This window comes from Pelodiscus sinensis, chromosome 17 (genome assembly GCF_049634645.1).
Source record: "Pelodiscus sinensis isolate JC-2024 chromosome 17, ASM4963464v1, whole genome shotgun sequence".
In the NCBI taxonomy this organism is placed as follows: Eukaryota; Metazoa; Chordata; order Testudines; family Trionychidae; genus Pelodiscus; species Pelodiscus sinensis.
The window spans coordinates 22,358,068-22,375,003 of NC_134727.1; positions in this window are offsets into that span (position 1 = coordinate 22,358,068).

Consider the following 16,936-nt stretch of genomic DNA (forward strand, 5'->3'; position numbering starts at 1 on the left):
AAAATGCTTTAGTGGGAATCTTTTATACTCTATGGCTGTGTCTACACTGGGCCACTTATTCCGGAAAAGCAGCTGCTTTTCCGGAATAACTTGAAAGCTGTCTACACTGGCCGCTTGCTTTTCTGGAAAAGCAATGACGATCTACTGTAAAATTGTCAGTGATTTTCCGGAAAAACTATGCTGCTCCTGTTCGGGCAAAAGTCCTTTTCCGGAAAAACTGTTCCGGAAAAGGGCCAGTGTAGACAGCACAGTAGTGTTTTCCGCAAAAAAAGCCCTGATCACGAAAATGACGATCGGGTCTTTTTTCCGGAAAAGCGCGTCTACATTGACCACGGACGCTTTTCCGGAAAAAAGGCTTTTCCAGAAAAGCATCCTGGCAATGTAGACGCTCTTTTTCCGGAAATACTTATAACAGAAACTATTCTGTTTTAAGCATTTCCGGAAATTTATGCCAGTGTAGACACAGCCATGTGTGGGGAGAAGGGAGGAATATCCACAGTGCTAAAAATACTGATCATTATAATTTCATATTTTATCCAATATAATCAATGTAAGGGCTAGAAAATGCTTCTAGTTCATGGGATGGAAATATTCAGTGAACCAGCAAAGAATTCAGGATTATAGAGAAGTTCAAGATATTTACTGTGGTTTTTATGTCTTCAGACCTTGCTCTGACACGCTGATTTGGTGCCCATATTTTAACAAGGACTTCCATAAAAAGATTCTCATTATCTCTATAAATCAGGGGTGCATACACTGCAGGCGGGTGGAGGGTTGTCTTCTTTGTTTCCCCGTGTAAACTAAGCACATTCTCATCTTAACTAAAGGAAGAGGCAATAAATACCATGAGGCAGAACCTCATTCCTGGGCAGTATTTGCTAGACATGTTCCTGGAAAATATCCTGGATATATGGCAGCACATTGTTCAATGAGCATAATTTCAAGAAGAATGGGTGGGGGTAAAAACTTGTGTCGGTGGATTTTTGGGAACCTACTTAGGAAACCTCTTGCAGATAAATGTCTTTGGTGCAATCTGACCCGTTCCAAAGGTAAATAACATGCTCTTCCAAAATATAGACTGAGTCTCAGGAATTCTGTCAGGCATGTCTCCAGAGAGGCAGTGAATTCCACCAGTGGCTGGGAAATCAGTCCAACTTTTGGTAGCAGAATTATAGCTGTGGGCTTTTGAGAGCCCTTAAGAGCCTCCTCCAGCACATCACAGCTCTGACACAGCAAGCCATTGCTGGCGTTTCAGGAGGGTTTATTGCAGAAAAGCAGACTGCACTTAGTAGATACAGTGTATTATAACTGATGGAGTTATGTCTTCTGTGATACATCCATACACACGCACGTGCTTGACTATCAAATCTATTGCTAATTACTAAGATTGATTGCATAGTATGGCCTCAGACTCCCTCTCACCTATGCTCCATCATGAGTGCATCCATCAGACTAGATGATCTTGTTGTCAGCCTTTAGAGTAGATTCATGAGGGCTCGTAGCAAGAGGTTCTTTCACCAAGCTCCTTCTCACAACCTGCCAGAGCCCCATGTGACTGGCCTTTCAAAGGTGAAAAAACTAAACAATGAATAGTCTTGCAGCATCTTAGACACTAACAAAAAATATAGATGGTATCATGAGCTTTCGTGAATGGAGTTCATCTGAAGAAGTGGGTTGTGCCCAAGAAAACTCATGATACCATCTACATTTTTTGTTGGTTTCTAAGGGTATGTCTAGATTACATGACTCCGTCAATGGAGCCATGTAGATTAGTTTACTAGACATAGGAAAATGAAGCGGTGATTTAAATAATCGCCACTTTATTTACATCAAAATGGCTGCCGTGCTATGCCGATCAGCTGTGTGGCGGCACAGCGCGGTAGTCTGGATGCTCCGCAGTTGACAAGGAATGCCCTTGTCAACCACCCCAGTAAACCTCATTCCACGTGGTCCTTGTCGACCACGGAGCGTCCAGACTACCGTGCTGTGCCACCAAACAGCTGATTGGCACAGCGCGGCAGCCATTTTAATGTAAATAAAACGGCTATTATTTAAATCGCCGCTTCATTTTCCTATGTCTAGAAACCTAATCTACATGGCTCCATCGATGGAGCCATGTAGTCTAGACATACCCTAAGGTGTTGTTAGACTATTACTTGTGTGTTAAGTTTTTTCAGTTATAGACTAACATAGCTACCTCTCTGAAATTTTCAAAGATAATGCAAGATACTTTTTTTTTTTCATTTGTTGTTTTCATAATAATGACCCTGAAGCTATAGGCTGTGTCTACATTGGCAAGATTTTGCACAAAAGCATCCTCTTTTGCGCAAAATCTTGCCGCCTGTCTACACTGGCCGCGAGTATTTGCGCAAGAACACTGATGTTCTACTGTATGAAATCAGTGCTTCTTGCACAAATACTCTGATGCTCCCGCTGAGGGATAAGTCTTCTTGCGCAAAAGGCCAGTGTAGATAGGTAACATCAATTTCTTGCGCAAGAAAGCCCGATGGCTAAAATGGCCATTGGAGCTTTCTTGCGCAAGAGAGCATCTACACTGGCCCGTATGCTTTTGCACAAAAGAAAATCTTTTGCACAAAGGCACATGCCAGTATAGATGCTCTCTTGCGCAAATACTTTTAACGGAAAAACTTTTCCGTTAAAAGTATTTGCGCAAAATCATGCCACTCTAGACGCAGCCACAATATATAGGGATACAGTATTTCCTTTGGCAGTGGGTGGAGGTGGGAAATAGTTTAGTTTGTTGCTAACATTAATTAAGCCTGGAATGCCATTTATATTGGCTTGATCATGCACTAGGAGGGCACATTTTAAAAACATTTAAGGCACAACTGTATAGTCTAACTTTTATCACAGTTACTTGATGTTCTTCATTGCATGCTTAAAGTGTCATTGTGGGTCATTTGCTCCTGCAGTTGCAGTCATTGCTCACATAGATTAGGTGCATATTAAATTTTGCACATACATTATTATTGTGTTTTCTGCAAATTCTATCTCTGTTTTTATTTCTCTGGGAAACTAGAAATGCAAACGTGTTGGGACAGATCATATTGTCATAAGATTCATTCCTTCACTCTTCAAATTGAAAAGCTGCTTATCATAGAAAATTTGTTAATCTGGATTGTTCTGTGCACAGGCCTTTGCTTACTTCCCCCTGGGCAGGTGTCCGCATTACAGAGAAGGACCAGAATGGGTACTAACTGGACAGTTGGTTGGCAGACTAAGCAGAGAAGCCAAGGTCTGAATTAGTTGCTGAGAGTAAATTCTCCTTGTACTCTTAAAGTTGGTATCTCATTGTCATTGCTGAGGCAAATTGCTTAGCTCAGTATTGTGGGAAAGTGTGTGCCACCACCACTGCCCATTCTATTCTAGCCAGCAGTCTAAAGCAGTGTTTTTCAAACTTTTTTTTTCTCTTGATCCAGTTGAAGAAAATAGTTGATCCCCATGACCCAACATAATTTGACTAGAGTGTGGGCTCCAGGTTGGGGCTGAGGATGAGAGCTTTGGCATATAGGAGGGGGCTCTGGTTTTGTGGGGGGGAGGGGAAGGAGGAGTGTCAGGCTGGGGCAGGAGGAGTTTACCTGCAGTGGCTCCTGGGCAGCGGTGCAGTGGGGGTGCTAAGGCAGGCTTCCTGCCTCTCCCGGCACTGAAGACCATACTGCACCTCTGAAGCAGCCAGTAGCAGATTCCCAGCCACTAGGGCTGTATCTACACTGGCATGAATTTCCGGAAATGCTTAAAACAGAATAGTTTTCGTTACAAGTATTTCCGGAAAAAGAGCGTCTACATTGGCAGGCTGCTTTTCCGGAAAAGCCCTTTTTCCGGAAAAGCATCTGTGGCCTATGTAGACGCGCTTTTCCGGAAAAGAGCCCCGATTGTCATTTTCGCGATCGGGGCTTTTTTCCGGAAAAGACTACTGGGCTGTCTACACTGGGCCTTTTCCGGAACAGTGTTCCGGAATAAGGACTTATGCCCGAGCGGGAGCAGCGTAGCTTTTCCAGAGTAGCGGCTGATTTTGTACAGTAGAGCGTCGTTGCTTTTCTGGAAATTCAAGGGCCAGTGTAGACAGCTCGCAGCTTATTCCGGAAAAGCGGCTGATTTTCCGGAATAAGTGGCCCAGTGTAGACACAGCCTAGGAGTGTGGAGCCCTCTCCCAATAGGAGCCAAACTTGTTGGCTGCTTCTGCAGTGCAGTCTGCAGTGGCAGGATGGGCAGGTAGCTGCCTTGGAACCCCCTCTGGTCACCTGATCAACCTGCAGCAATGAGATCCAGTGCCTGACATTCTATGACCCAGTATTGGGTAACAACCTGTAGTCTGAAAGCCACTGGTCTAAAGAGAGTGTTCAGTGTATTGGTGCCAGCCAGCACAGCTCCTAAATGTTAAATTCACATGCACAAATTTTTAAAAAGGTTACCTATTTCCATTGTCCCTGTAGCCCTTCTGCCAGATAGCGCTGGCAGCAGCCAGGGCCGGGTTCAATATCTAGGGGTTCCTTTTCATCCATCCTGCACAGAACTGGTTTGAGCCCCCACCCCGGAGCCTGGGAAATTCCCACACCCCTGGGCGCCTGTAAGAGGCAATGCTTCCCCACTCACGAGCACAGAGTCTAAGCATAGAAAAGAAACTTTTAATGAAAGAGGGAGAGAAGTCAGATGGCATTAACTTGGGAAAACACCACAAACAGAGTTCATAACCAAACCATGAGTAAACGTCCCACTCAAGGGGATTGAGCAATGTCCTTTGCCTTTCAGACTCAAAGTCCAGCAATGTAAGTGTCCCATTCACATGCCCAACCTGTCTCCGTACCCCACTCACAGTTGTGGCCGTTGGTCAGGACAGACAAGAGCTCAGAGGTGATTTTCAGAGCTCACTTCCCACCCTTGGGGTAGGGGTTGGGATAGGAGGTGTCTCACCCACTCCAGTGGCCACTCGCCACTGCTCCTGCCAGCCACTTCTGCCCTGCTAGCCGCCTGCTGCCTCTCCTGACAGCCACCCTGCTGGCTTCCTGCTGCTGCTTCCGCAATGGGTCTGGGTCTGGCTCTGGGCCAAACCTAGTAATTTTCGCTCTTGGCCCACCACAGAGGCTGGCCAAAAGACTCCCTTCTGCAAAGCTATGTCTACACTGCGGGGTTATTGTGCAAGAACGGCTGTTATTCCGGAAAGTGTCCATACTGCCCACCCGCTCTTGCGTAAGAAGATTTACAGTACGGCGTGGTAAGACAGGGTGTCTTGTGCAAGAGCTATGCTCTTTTCTAACAGGTGTAAGCTCTCTTGTGCAGGAGCTCTTGCGCAAGAGGGCAGTGTGGATGCTCGGCAGGAATTTCTTGCGCAAGAAACCCCTATGACTAAAATAGCCATGAGAGCTTTCTTGCGCAAGAGAGCGTCCATACTGCCATGGATGCTCTTTCGCAAAAGCACAGCACGCTCATGGCAGTGTGGACATTTTCTTGAGCAAGACTTCATGCACAAGAACCCTTGCACAAGATGTCCTTGCACAAGAAGCCGCCCGTGTAGACATAGCCCTAGAATAATATATTAAAATAATAAAGAGACCTCTTATGGAGTCTGTTTTAGTTCTATCCTTAGAACAGGGAGTGGGGGAGAGAGAGAGAGGTTGAAACAGTCTTACTGCTTATGCCTATACCGCATGTAGCCTGCTGGTTCAAGCTTCTTCCTCTCCTTCCCTCCCCCTGAATTCAATGTACTTGAGTCTGGAAGGGGTAAGGCTTGTCCATCCAAGTTTCTTTACAATGACAGTGTCTCTCCTGCAAGCACTGGTGGTCATATTTTACAATTCCTACATTTAGGCTGTGTCTAGACTGGCAAGTTTTTCCGCAAAATCAGATGATTTTGCGGAAAAACTTGTCAGCTGTCTACACTGGCCGTTTGAATTTCTGCAAGAACACTGACGATCTCATGTAAGATCATCAGTGTTCTTGCGGAAATACTGTGCTGCTCCCGTTCGGGCAAAAGCCCTCTTGCACAAATCATTTGTGCAAGAGGGCCAGTGTAAACCGCACAGTACTGTTTTCCGCAAAAAAGCCCCGATCGCGAAAATGGCGATCGGGGCTTTTTTGCGGAAAACCGTGTCTAGATTGGCCACGGACGCTTTTCCGCAAAAAGTGCTTTTGCGGAAAAGCATCCTGCCAATCTAGACGTGCTTTTCCAAAAATACTTTTAACGGAAAACTTTTCTGTTAAAAGCATTTTCGGAAAATCATGCCAGTGTAGATGTAGCCTTAGGGTTAACATGATTTGTGACCCCCCCCCCCCCCTCACAGCAGCCGAATTAGTTACAATGCACAATTTCATTCTAACAATTGACCATCCATCAGGCCTATAGCACTGACTAAACTGGATTTACATAGCCACATCCTGGACTCCTTTCCCCTTTCATGACCTTAGCAAGTTAGTGAAATGGTCAGAGGTAAACAGGATGAGGTTTAATAAAGAGAAATGCAAAGTGCTCCACTTAGGAAGGAACAATCAGTTCCATACATACAAGAAGGGAAGCGACTGTCTAGGAAGGAGCATGGCGGAAAGGGATCTAGGGGTCATAGTGGACCACAAGTTGAATATGAGTCAACAGTGTGATGCTGTTGCAAAAAAAGCAAATATGATTCTAGGTTGTATCAACAGGTGTGTTGTAAGCAAAACTCGTGAAGTCATTCTGCCGCTCTACTCTGCACTAGTTAGGCCTCAGCTGGAGTACTGTGTCCAGTTCTGGGCGCCACATTTCAAGAAAGATGTGGAGAAATTGGAAAGGGTACAGAGAAGAGCGACAAGAATGATTAAAGGTTTAGAGAACATGACCTATGAAGCCAGGCTTCATGAACTGGGCTTGTTTAGTTTGGAAAAAAGAAGATTAAGGGGGGACATACTAGCGGTTTTCAAATATCTAAAAGGGTGTCACAAGGAGGAAGGAGAAAATTTGTTCCTCTTGGTTTCTGAGGACAGGACAAGGAGTAATGGGCTTAAAGTGCAGCAGGGGAGGTTTAGATTGGACATTAGGAAAAAATTCCTAACTGTCAGGGTGGTCTATATTGGAATAAATTGCCAAGGGAGGTGGTGGAATCTCCCTCTCTGGAGATATTTAAGAACAGGTTAGACAGACATCTGTCAGGGATGGTGTAGACGGAGCTTGGTCCTGCCTTGAGGGCGGGGGGCTGGACTCGATGACCTCTCGAGGTCCCTTCCAGTCCTATTATTCTATGATTCTATGATTCAGCTGGCTGATTTCTTTCCCATTCCAGCAGGAGCTGTATTTTCATATCAATAGTTGAATACCTTGTAGGGCTAAACAACTGAGTGAGCATAACCACACCCAGGACTCCTTTCCCCTCTCAGCAGGCTGCATTGGAAGCAATGGTTCAGACCCTGCTTACATCCCTAGCAATATAAACATGTGCTGACAAGGGGACGCTGGCTAGTATAGATTATGAACTTTTAGGGGCAGTGTACTATCTTACAGGTATATTGTGGCAAAGTACCTCCTTCGCCTACCTGCACCCCTACCCACTAGCAGCAGAGGGGGCCTGGAGTAAATTGGTGCCATTCCAGAACATCTTTATCTTATCAAAGGTTATCAGACACAAATATCCTTTGTTCTAGCTTTAGTTGAGGACTTGGATTTCTTTTGATGTTTATAAGTGGGCAGTGTTCCCTCTAATTTTTTCCATGTGTAGAATAAATTTTGCTGTGTGCCAAAGCATGTGCTGATGTGCACCCCACATGCTGCCAGCTGTGGGCACTCTGCTAATCAGCTGAGCAGCATTTGAATCTCTTCTGGGCGGCCGCCCAAGCACTCCTCTTAGAGGGAACATTGAAGGTGGGCCTCAGAGTTGAGCCAAGCAGCACTTTTCAACTGCACTAAAGCAATCAATTCATAACACCAAAAAAGGGAATAACTTTCCCTGCTTCCTCTCTGGGGTGATCCCTTTTGATGCTGGGTTGCGATGCCAGTCCTTCCCCAAATAGGCAGCTAGCTTAGTTGCTTCCCCTACTGGGAGGAGAGAAGCCTTCCACTCCGGAGAAGTATTTTCTCCCCAAAGCCCATGTTGCAGCTTGTCTTGCCTCCCTCCCTTCCTCTCTCTCTCTCTCTCTTACCCTCACCAGAAGAGGAAATTCAAAAGACCACAGGCAGCCCTTAATTGGACTCCTGGGTCCCTAGCTAACCTGAAGTAACCTCTTTTTCAGCTCAGAGGGAAAAGACTGTTACTACTCTAAGGCCGATATATCTGCCTTCCACCACTCTCTTATAGCTGTCTGGCCTTTGTCATAATATATCACATATACCGTGCCTAGGACCTGGTCCCCCATCAAGACTAAAAATCTAAATAAAAACAGTATTCCAGCCCATAAGCCACAGCAGCGACTACACAGTAACATGATGATATGCCTCAGCTTTGATCCTAGCCTGAAAACAGATAAACTTTTCTGACAATCCATTCCTGGTGAATTTTGATCCACATCCAGCAAAATTAATCAGAATGTGGTTAATGTAAGCACATATATGGGGCTATTTGTGTGCTTAAAGTTAAGAATGTATTTAAGTGCAGGATCAGAGCCTTTGTGCATACAAGCCCCATTAGCTGGGTTGTTGCATGTGAAACGAATTTCATCCAGAGTGAGGAGAGGAAGCCTGTGAGTTAGGCAAAGTAGAGTGACTATTCTTTCATGTCTAATTATTATGCCTGCCACCAAGTTTCCTGAATGTTGGCCTAAGGGGTCGCTGAGCTCAAGTAAATAGAACCTTCAGACCCCTAGGGATAATGGTGTTCGCCTATATCATAATCGAGTTTTTGCTACAGCTTTAAAATGGGGCTTCAAATGCTGGTGGGAGTTAATAGGATTTTACATGTGCTGTGAATTTTCTGAACCTATCTACACTGTTGTTTGACATGCAAAGTGTGATGTTGTCTTTTTATTAGCAGCACTTCATGTCTGACATATCTTCCTACTAGCACTGAGGATAGACATCTTAAAAGCAAATTGTAATCGAAATTCTGAACAGAATGAGATGAGAATTAGCTGCCTGTCTAGTGCTTTTCTATTTATCTCCAAATGTCAGCACTCTGCACGGGAAGTTTGATAGGGAGGCATCTGCTGTTCCAGACTAGAGAATTAGCAAGCATGAGAAATGGGGTTGGGAGGACTGAGAGCTAATTGAATACCATTGCTTGACAAAACTGTGGAATATGCCCATGGAAGGCCAAAAAAGTAACTAGTGTGACTACAGAAAGATTGACAGTCTTGATAATTTCCAGATAAGTCCTTTATGCAAAGTCTTATAGTATCTAATACCTGTGCTACAGCAGACAGTCCCTGCAGATAGCAAGTGCCATGTAAGAAACCAGTCATGTTGTAGCTGAATTGGATTTTGGTTATGTGATGAATGGGGAGAGGGAGGTAACAACATTTTCTGGACATTCCAGCCATTCAGTTAGCTAACGACTTTTCCTGGTAGTTAACTCTCATACAGGTTTCCAACCTGTAGTTCATAGAGCCCTGGTGGCCCGTGATGGTACTGTAGGGGGCAGGAGCAGCTCTAGGTTTTTTGCCGCCCCAAGCAAAAAATGTTTTGGCCGCCCCGGGGTTCGGCGCTGGTCAGGCGCAGGTAGTGAGGCTCTGCTCAGAACTGACCAGACCAGGGCAGGGGCACCCTCTTCCCCAAACCCACTGGCTGTCCTTCCCAGCAGCAGTATAGCGCTGTCCAGCCCCATCCTATGGACAAGCACCCCTCACTCCTGACCCACAGCTCCCACAGCCAGTCCTGTCGGGTAGAAGCCGCCTCCCCACCAGGCTTGCAGGCCTGCGCTGCAGGGTCTTTGTGTCTAGAGCTACCGCCAGGCTACAGCAGCGGTGTGCAGAGACAGCCAGGCCACCCTCGGAGCGCGCTGCGCTCAACTTGCTCTGCTCAGGCAAGGGGAAGGGAAGGGTAGGGTAGGGGAGTGGCACGGGCACTGAGGGGTGACGTGGCAAGGGGAAGGGTAGCTAGGGCAGCAGCAGAGCAGTGACACAGGAACTGGTGTGGGGGGGAGGGGAGAGGAGGGGAGAGTTGGGGCTGAGCCAGGCACAGGATGCTAGCGGGGGGCTGACATGCAGCCAGGGTAGAGCAGGGACACCCATCCCCAGAGCCGCGAGCTGAGGAGAGAGGCGGGGCACTTACCCAGCCCCAGCATGGGGATGCATAAGCCATTGGCGAGGGGGAGCGTGGGGACACCTAGCGTCCGTCCAGACGCCCAGGAGGCCATGCTGAGCAGGTCCCCATAAACCTGCTCATCCAGCCACGCCGAGCAATGGTCTCTAAGCCCTGCCCTCCGCCTCCTTTGCTGTCGTAAAGCGTGGAGGGCTTTATGGCTGGGAGCCGTGTGCCCTACGGGAAGGGGCCATCGTTGCGAACAGGTTCCTGGTTAGTGGGACCGCAGACCTCCCACCCGAGTGGAGCAAGTCAGGCACAGCATGCTCCCAGGGTGGCCCGGGTGGCTCCGCAGCGAGTAGTGGCATCTACCTCAGCCCTTTAAAATCGGCAGGGTGGGGCCGGGCATTGCCAAGGACAACTGCTTACCTGGAAATGTCATTCCTAGAAATGTGCTGCCCCAAGCACGTGCTTGATTTGCTGGTGCCTAGAGCCGGCCCCGGTAAGGGGTCTGTGGAAAGTTGGGAGTTGAGAGGCTCCATGCCAGCAGCGATAGAGCCCCTCAGCCCACTCTGCTTCCTGAGCGGGCTGAGGGATGCAGCTCAGGAGAACCAATGAAAACAGAGTATGGCTTTTGAATTAGAAGCAGGAGTCCTTCCTGTTCCTGTTGTGAGACCAGAGCAGAGCCTTGGAAAGACCTGTAAGGAGCCAGGCACAAAGAATCAAGCAAAATCCTTGCCTAGGGAAAGACTAAGTGTTGAAACTACAGATATGTGAGTAAACAAGGAATGTTTAGTCAGATACATTAAGTTATTTCCTTTATTTTGGGGTTTGTTGGATTTCTTTGTGCAGAGCACCTTGGGGTCACATTTACACTAGGAAATTATTTTGAAATAGCTACATTTGAAATAATTCCCAAAATAACTATTCTGAATTAAGCGTATTCCCCAAGAAAAGCAGTACAGATTTCAAAATAATGGGCTTGTGTAGCCAGACAGAACCTTTCCCCTCCCCCCCGCCACATCCATCTTGCTTGCCCCTGTAAGGTGCCTCAGAGCACGCAGAGCATAGAAAGCAAAAGAATCAGTATAGTCTTTGATGTCTTAACAGAAGACCCGGATATGCTGGCTCATCATGACCCTGGACAACCGCAAACATAGATAAGAGGGCCATCAAGCCAATCGTTGACCAAGAGGCTGCAGAAACTGCCCTTGGCTAGTGCCGATATTGATACAATCACAACCATCCCGGGAGAGGAATCTCCCTGGGTCTGTCTACACTACCACCGTAGTTCGAACGAGGGTGGTTAATGTAGGCAACCGGAGTTGCAAATGAAGGCTGGGATTTGAATTTCCCGGGCTTCATTTGCATATTGCCGGGTGCCGCCATTTTTAAATGTCCGCTAGTTTGGACTCCGTGCCCGCGGCTACACGCGGAACGAACTAGGTAGTTCGGATTAGGGCACGGAGTCCGAACTAGCGGACATTTAAAAATGGCGGCGCCAGGCAATATGCAAATGAAGCCCAGGAAATTCAAATCCCAGCCTTCATTTGCAACTCCGGTTGCCTACATTAACCACCCTCCTTCGAACTGGGGTGGTAGTGTAGACATACCCCCTCTGAGTAAAGAATGTCCAGTACTCGCAATTTAGTTATCTCTCTTACAAATGTAAATTACGATTGAAACTCTCTTGTAAGAACTGGAGTCGCAAAGATGAACCAGCACAATTTGGCACCTTAGATAAGAAAGAGAATATGTGACCCCCGGGTATAAAGATGGGCCCAGAAACGCACTCACTTTGAGTACCAATCTACCAACTACCTGCTGGTCAGGTTAGGTAATTGACTCCCGAGGTCCACACAGGGACGCCCAGCCTCATATTCATCTTTCCTAGCAATTGAGTGACCAATCCTGACCTGACTATGCTGGAATCGGGAGACGCAGAAGGGGGTAAAAATTGTACCTGTATGTGTCCCTTTGTCTTTGTGCATGCATAGAATTAGAGCTCTATAAGACTAAGCTGTTGTTGTGGTACCATTATTTTGGAAAGCTTTACAACCTGTGTGTGTGTTCTTTTGTTTTGTTTTGTTTGTCCCCCCCTCCTTTCTTACGCAAGAGCACGTCCACACTGCAAAAGCACATTGAAAAAGCGATGCGCTTTTGCGAAAGAGAACGTCCAGACTGCATGGATGCTCTCTCGAAAGTAAGCCCTGATTGGTATGCACAGAATGGCCATAAGACACCTGTGCTTTTTCCTCTTTCCTCTTTTTGCGCAAAAAAACCCTCTTCCCCTGTCCACACATGCCTTTTTGTGAAAGAGCTCTTTCGCAAAAAGGCGTTCTTCCTTGTAGAAAGAGGAATACCAGTTGCGCAAAACCCCCTGGTCTTTCGATTCTCAAGTGTGTTTTGTGCACAAGAGGTGTGGACGCTCCATGAGTTTTTGCGGAAAAACTGCAGTTTTTCTGCAAAAACTCTGTAGTGTAGACATTGGCTATGTCTAGACTGCAGGCTTCTTTCGAAAGATGCTCTTTCGAAAGCATCTTTCAAAAGAGCATCTTTCGAAAGATCGTGTCTAGACTGCACGCGGATCTTTCGAAAGAAAAATCCGCTTTTTCGAAAGAGAGCATCCAGCGAGTCTGGATGCTCTCTTTCAAAGACGGCCTCTTTACATTGAAGAACGCCTTCCTTCGAAAGAGGAACTTTCGAAGGAAGGCGTTCTTCCTCGTGAAACGAGGTTTACCGCCATCGAAAGAAAAGCCGCGTTCTTTCGAAATAATTTCGAAAGAACGCGGCTTGAGTCTGGACGCAGGGGAAGTTTTTTCGGGAAAAGGCTACTTTTCCCGAAAAAACCCCTGAGTCTGGACACACCCATTGTCTGTGTTTCCAGTCTTTCTCTGAAACATCATTTATCTTACTAGTATAGCTACTTGTAAGTGCTAAGAATATATTCAAATTGGTTAAAATTATATATCAACGAACTCTGACTAAAGCATATTGTCATTATTTGATAACATTCTGGCAAATATATAGGTGGTCTACCTAGACTTTAGTAAGGCATTCGATAGGGTTTTGCATGATAATCTTCTCAATAAACTAGGCAAATACAACTTAGATGGGGCTACTGTAAGGTGAGTGCATAACTTGCTGGATAAGCATTCTCAGGGGGTATTTATTAATGGTTCACAATCCTGCTGGAAAGGCATAACAAGTAGGGTTCTGCAGGGGTCTGTTTTGGGACCGGTTCTGTTCAATATCTTCATCAACAATTTAGATATTGGCATAGAGAGTATGCTTATTAAGTTTGCGGATGATACAAAGCTGGGAGGAGTTGCAACTGCTTTGGAGGATAGGGTCATAATTCAAAATGATCGGGACAAACTAGAGAAATGGTCTAAGGTAGAGAAATTGTCTGAGGTAAATAGGATAAAGTTTAATAAGCAGGGCTCGACAAATACACTTGCCCGCTCACCTGTGGCGAGTAGATTTTGCCAGCTGGCGAGCGCAGGGGCAGACCGGCCCGGTGGGCCGTTGTAACGGGCTGGCCGAAGCCCGCACTATGGGCGGTGTGGCCCCATCCAATCCGCCAGCCGGCGGAGGAGCAGAGAACTGCCAGGGAGGGGGAACCGCGGCAATTCTCAGCACCAGGCTGCCTGCGTGCAGCTGCGGCACGAGGAGGCGGAGCACCAGCAGACAACAGGACGGTGGCGTGACATGGCCCCGCAGATTTTATAGGGCTGCAGCAGCTCTGTTCCCTGCGCCACCCCGGCCCCCCCTCCACTGTTCTCTGCACCCCTCTGGCTCTGTGTTGTCCCTGCACCCTGTTTCCCCTGTGGGTCGGGAGTGAAGGGCGCTTGTCCATAGGCGCTTGGACAGGGCAGAGAAAAGGTTGCTGTGACCCAGCAGCAGTGAAAGGGGGAGTTCACTTGAAGCGCCTTTGCCTTTATGGAAAAAAAAATGAAAATGCTATTTGCTATTTATAGGGCTAAAATGCTGGGACAAAAATGAAAACAAACAAAAAAAACCATTGCAAAATGCAAATGTGCAAAAGACAACAAATGGGGGGGGGAGAAGCGGCTGGGCTGGGCTGTGGGGAGTGGAGGGGAAAAATATGGGGAAGGGGCTTGTGCTGAGGGGAGAGGATGGGAGGAGGTCAGCAGAAGAAGAAGAAGAAAGGGGAAGGCACCAAGGGACAGGTGCAGGAGAGACAAATCCCAGGGGGCCAAGTGCAGACAATGAGGAAAAGGGCAGGAGGGGAGGTGTCAGTGGGAGGGGGGAACAGGGTGATGATGGGAGAAGAGAGGGTAAGGGCACTGGGGGCTAGAGGGAGGATGGGGAGGTGCTGGGAGAAGGCTTGAAAGAAGGGGTGGGCATGAGGAAGGTGGGGATGGAGCAAGGCATGTGTGAGGGCACAGGGGTATGAGCGGAATGGGGGCAGAGGGTGCTGGGGGGGTGGGTATCAGGGAAAAAGGAGGCAGGGGCAGTGAGGGAAGGGGGAGGAACCAGGAGAGTGCAGGTGCCAGGAGATTCTGGGGGTGAAGCAGAAGGACAGACACCAGCAGGGGAGGGACCAGTATCAGAGGAGAGAGGCAGGGCAGGTGTGTAGAGGGAGGTGTTAGGAGAGGGGATGAGGAGGGGTAGCTCACTTGATCAGAGTGGGGCTACTGGAGGAGTGGGTACAGGAGGGAGAGAAGGGCTGGTGGAGGGGAGCAGGAAGGCTGAGGGCAGCGAGAAGGGCAGGAGTCAGGACAGCAGAGGAGGGTGAGGGGAAGGGGGGCAGCAGGCACCAAGGGAGCTGATGGAGCAAGAGGAGGAGACATGGCAGCAAAGGAAAAAGGTAGAAGTTTATAAGGGTATGTCTACACTACCCCGCTAGTTCGAACTAGCGGGGTAATGTATGCATACCGCACTTGCTAATGAAGCCCGGGATTTGAATTTCCCGGGCTTCATTAGCATAAGCGGGGAGCCGCCATTTTTAAATCCCCGCTGCTTCGAACCCCATGCAGCGCGGCTACACGGGGCTCGAACTAGGTAGTTCGGACTAGGTTCCTATTCCAAACTACCGTTACTCCTCGTGAAACAAGGTGTACCGGTAGTTCGGAATAGGCATCCTAGTCCGAACTACCTAGTTCGAGCCCCGTGTAGCCGCGCTGCATGGGGTTCGAAGCAGCGGGGATTTAAAAATGGCGGCTCCCCGCTTATGCTAATGAAGCCCGGGAAATTCAAATCCCGGGCTTCATTAGCAAGTGCGGTATGCATACATTACCCCGCTAGTTCGAACTAGCGGGGTAGTGTAGACATACCCTGGGATATTTATTAACAACTTGGGTGATAGTTATTAAGAACGTATTAGTAATTACTGTTCTTATTAGGAATTTATGCCATTAAAAAAACCACTTTTTGGGGGGGGGGGGGGAAGGGTGGCAAGTCCCTTTTTTGTCTGGTGAGTAGGGTTTTCCATAATTTGTCGAGCCCTGTTAATAAGGATAAATGCAAAGTGCTCCACTTAGGAAGGAACAATCAGTCTCACTCATACAGAATGAGAAGCAACTGTCTAGGAAGGAGTACTGCAGAAAGAGATCTACGGGTGATAGTGGATTACAAGCTAAATATGAGTCAACAGTGTGATGCTGTTGCAAAAAAGCAAATATGATTCTAGGATGCTTTAACAGTGAGCAAGACATGAGAAGTCATTCTTTCGTTCTATTTTGTGCTGATTAGGCTTCAGTTGGAGTATTGTGTCTAGTTCTGGGCACCACAGTTCAAGAAAGATGGAGAAATTGGAGAAGGTCCAAAGAAGAGCAACAAGAATGATTAAATGTCTAGAGAACATAACCTGTGGAAGAAGACTGAAAGAATTGGGCTTCTTTAGTTTGGAAAGGAGAAGACTGAGGCTATGTCTACACTGTAGCCTTCTTGAGGAAAAGCTTATGCAAATGAAGCTCAGCATGAAAATTCACTGTGCTTCATCTGCATAATTAATGAGCAGCTGTTTTTGCGCAAGAGGCTTGTGCAAAAAAGAGCAGGAAGGAAAAAATGAAGGAAGAAATGGCTCTTGCGCAAGAGGGGATTTTTGTGTAAAAAGGAGCCATCTATACTGCTCTTTTTTGCGCAAAAGCCTCTTGTACAAAAATGGCTGCTCATTAATTATGCAAATGAAGCATGGCGATATTCTACCCCAAGCTTCATTAGCATAAGATTTTCTGCAAGAAGGCTACAGTGTAGACATAGCCTAAGAGGGGACAAGATAGCAGTTTTCAGGTATCTAAAAGGGTGTCAAAAGGAGGAGGGAGAAAAATTGTTCTCCTTGGCCTCTGATGATAGGACAAGAAGCAATGGGCTTAAACTGCAGGAAGGGAGGTTTAAGGTAGGACATTAGGATAAACTTCCTAACTGTCAGGGTGGTTAAACACTAGAATAAGTTGCCTAGGGAAGTTGTGGAATCTCCATCTCTGGAGATATTTAAGAGCAGGTTAGATAGACATCTATCAGGGATGGTCTAGATGGTACTGGGTCCTGCTGTGAGGGCAGAGGACCGGACTCGATGACCTCTTGAGGTCCCTTCCAGTTCTAGTGTTCTACTATTCTAAGTTTATAAAATAAATTTTGACCAAATAGTATCTTTATGCATAGTAATACTATGTCAGAGGTCAGATCCTAGACTTCACTGCTAAACTTAATCTTTGAGGGAAACATTTCTAACACACCTAGATGTTAGTCTTGTAATTTTATGCACAAAAAGCAAGTTCAATTGTATGCTTTTTCCCCAGAATTTCTGAGATT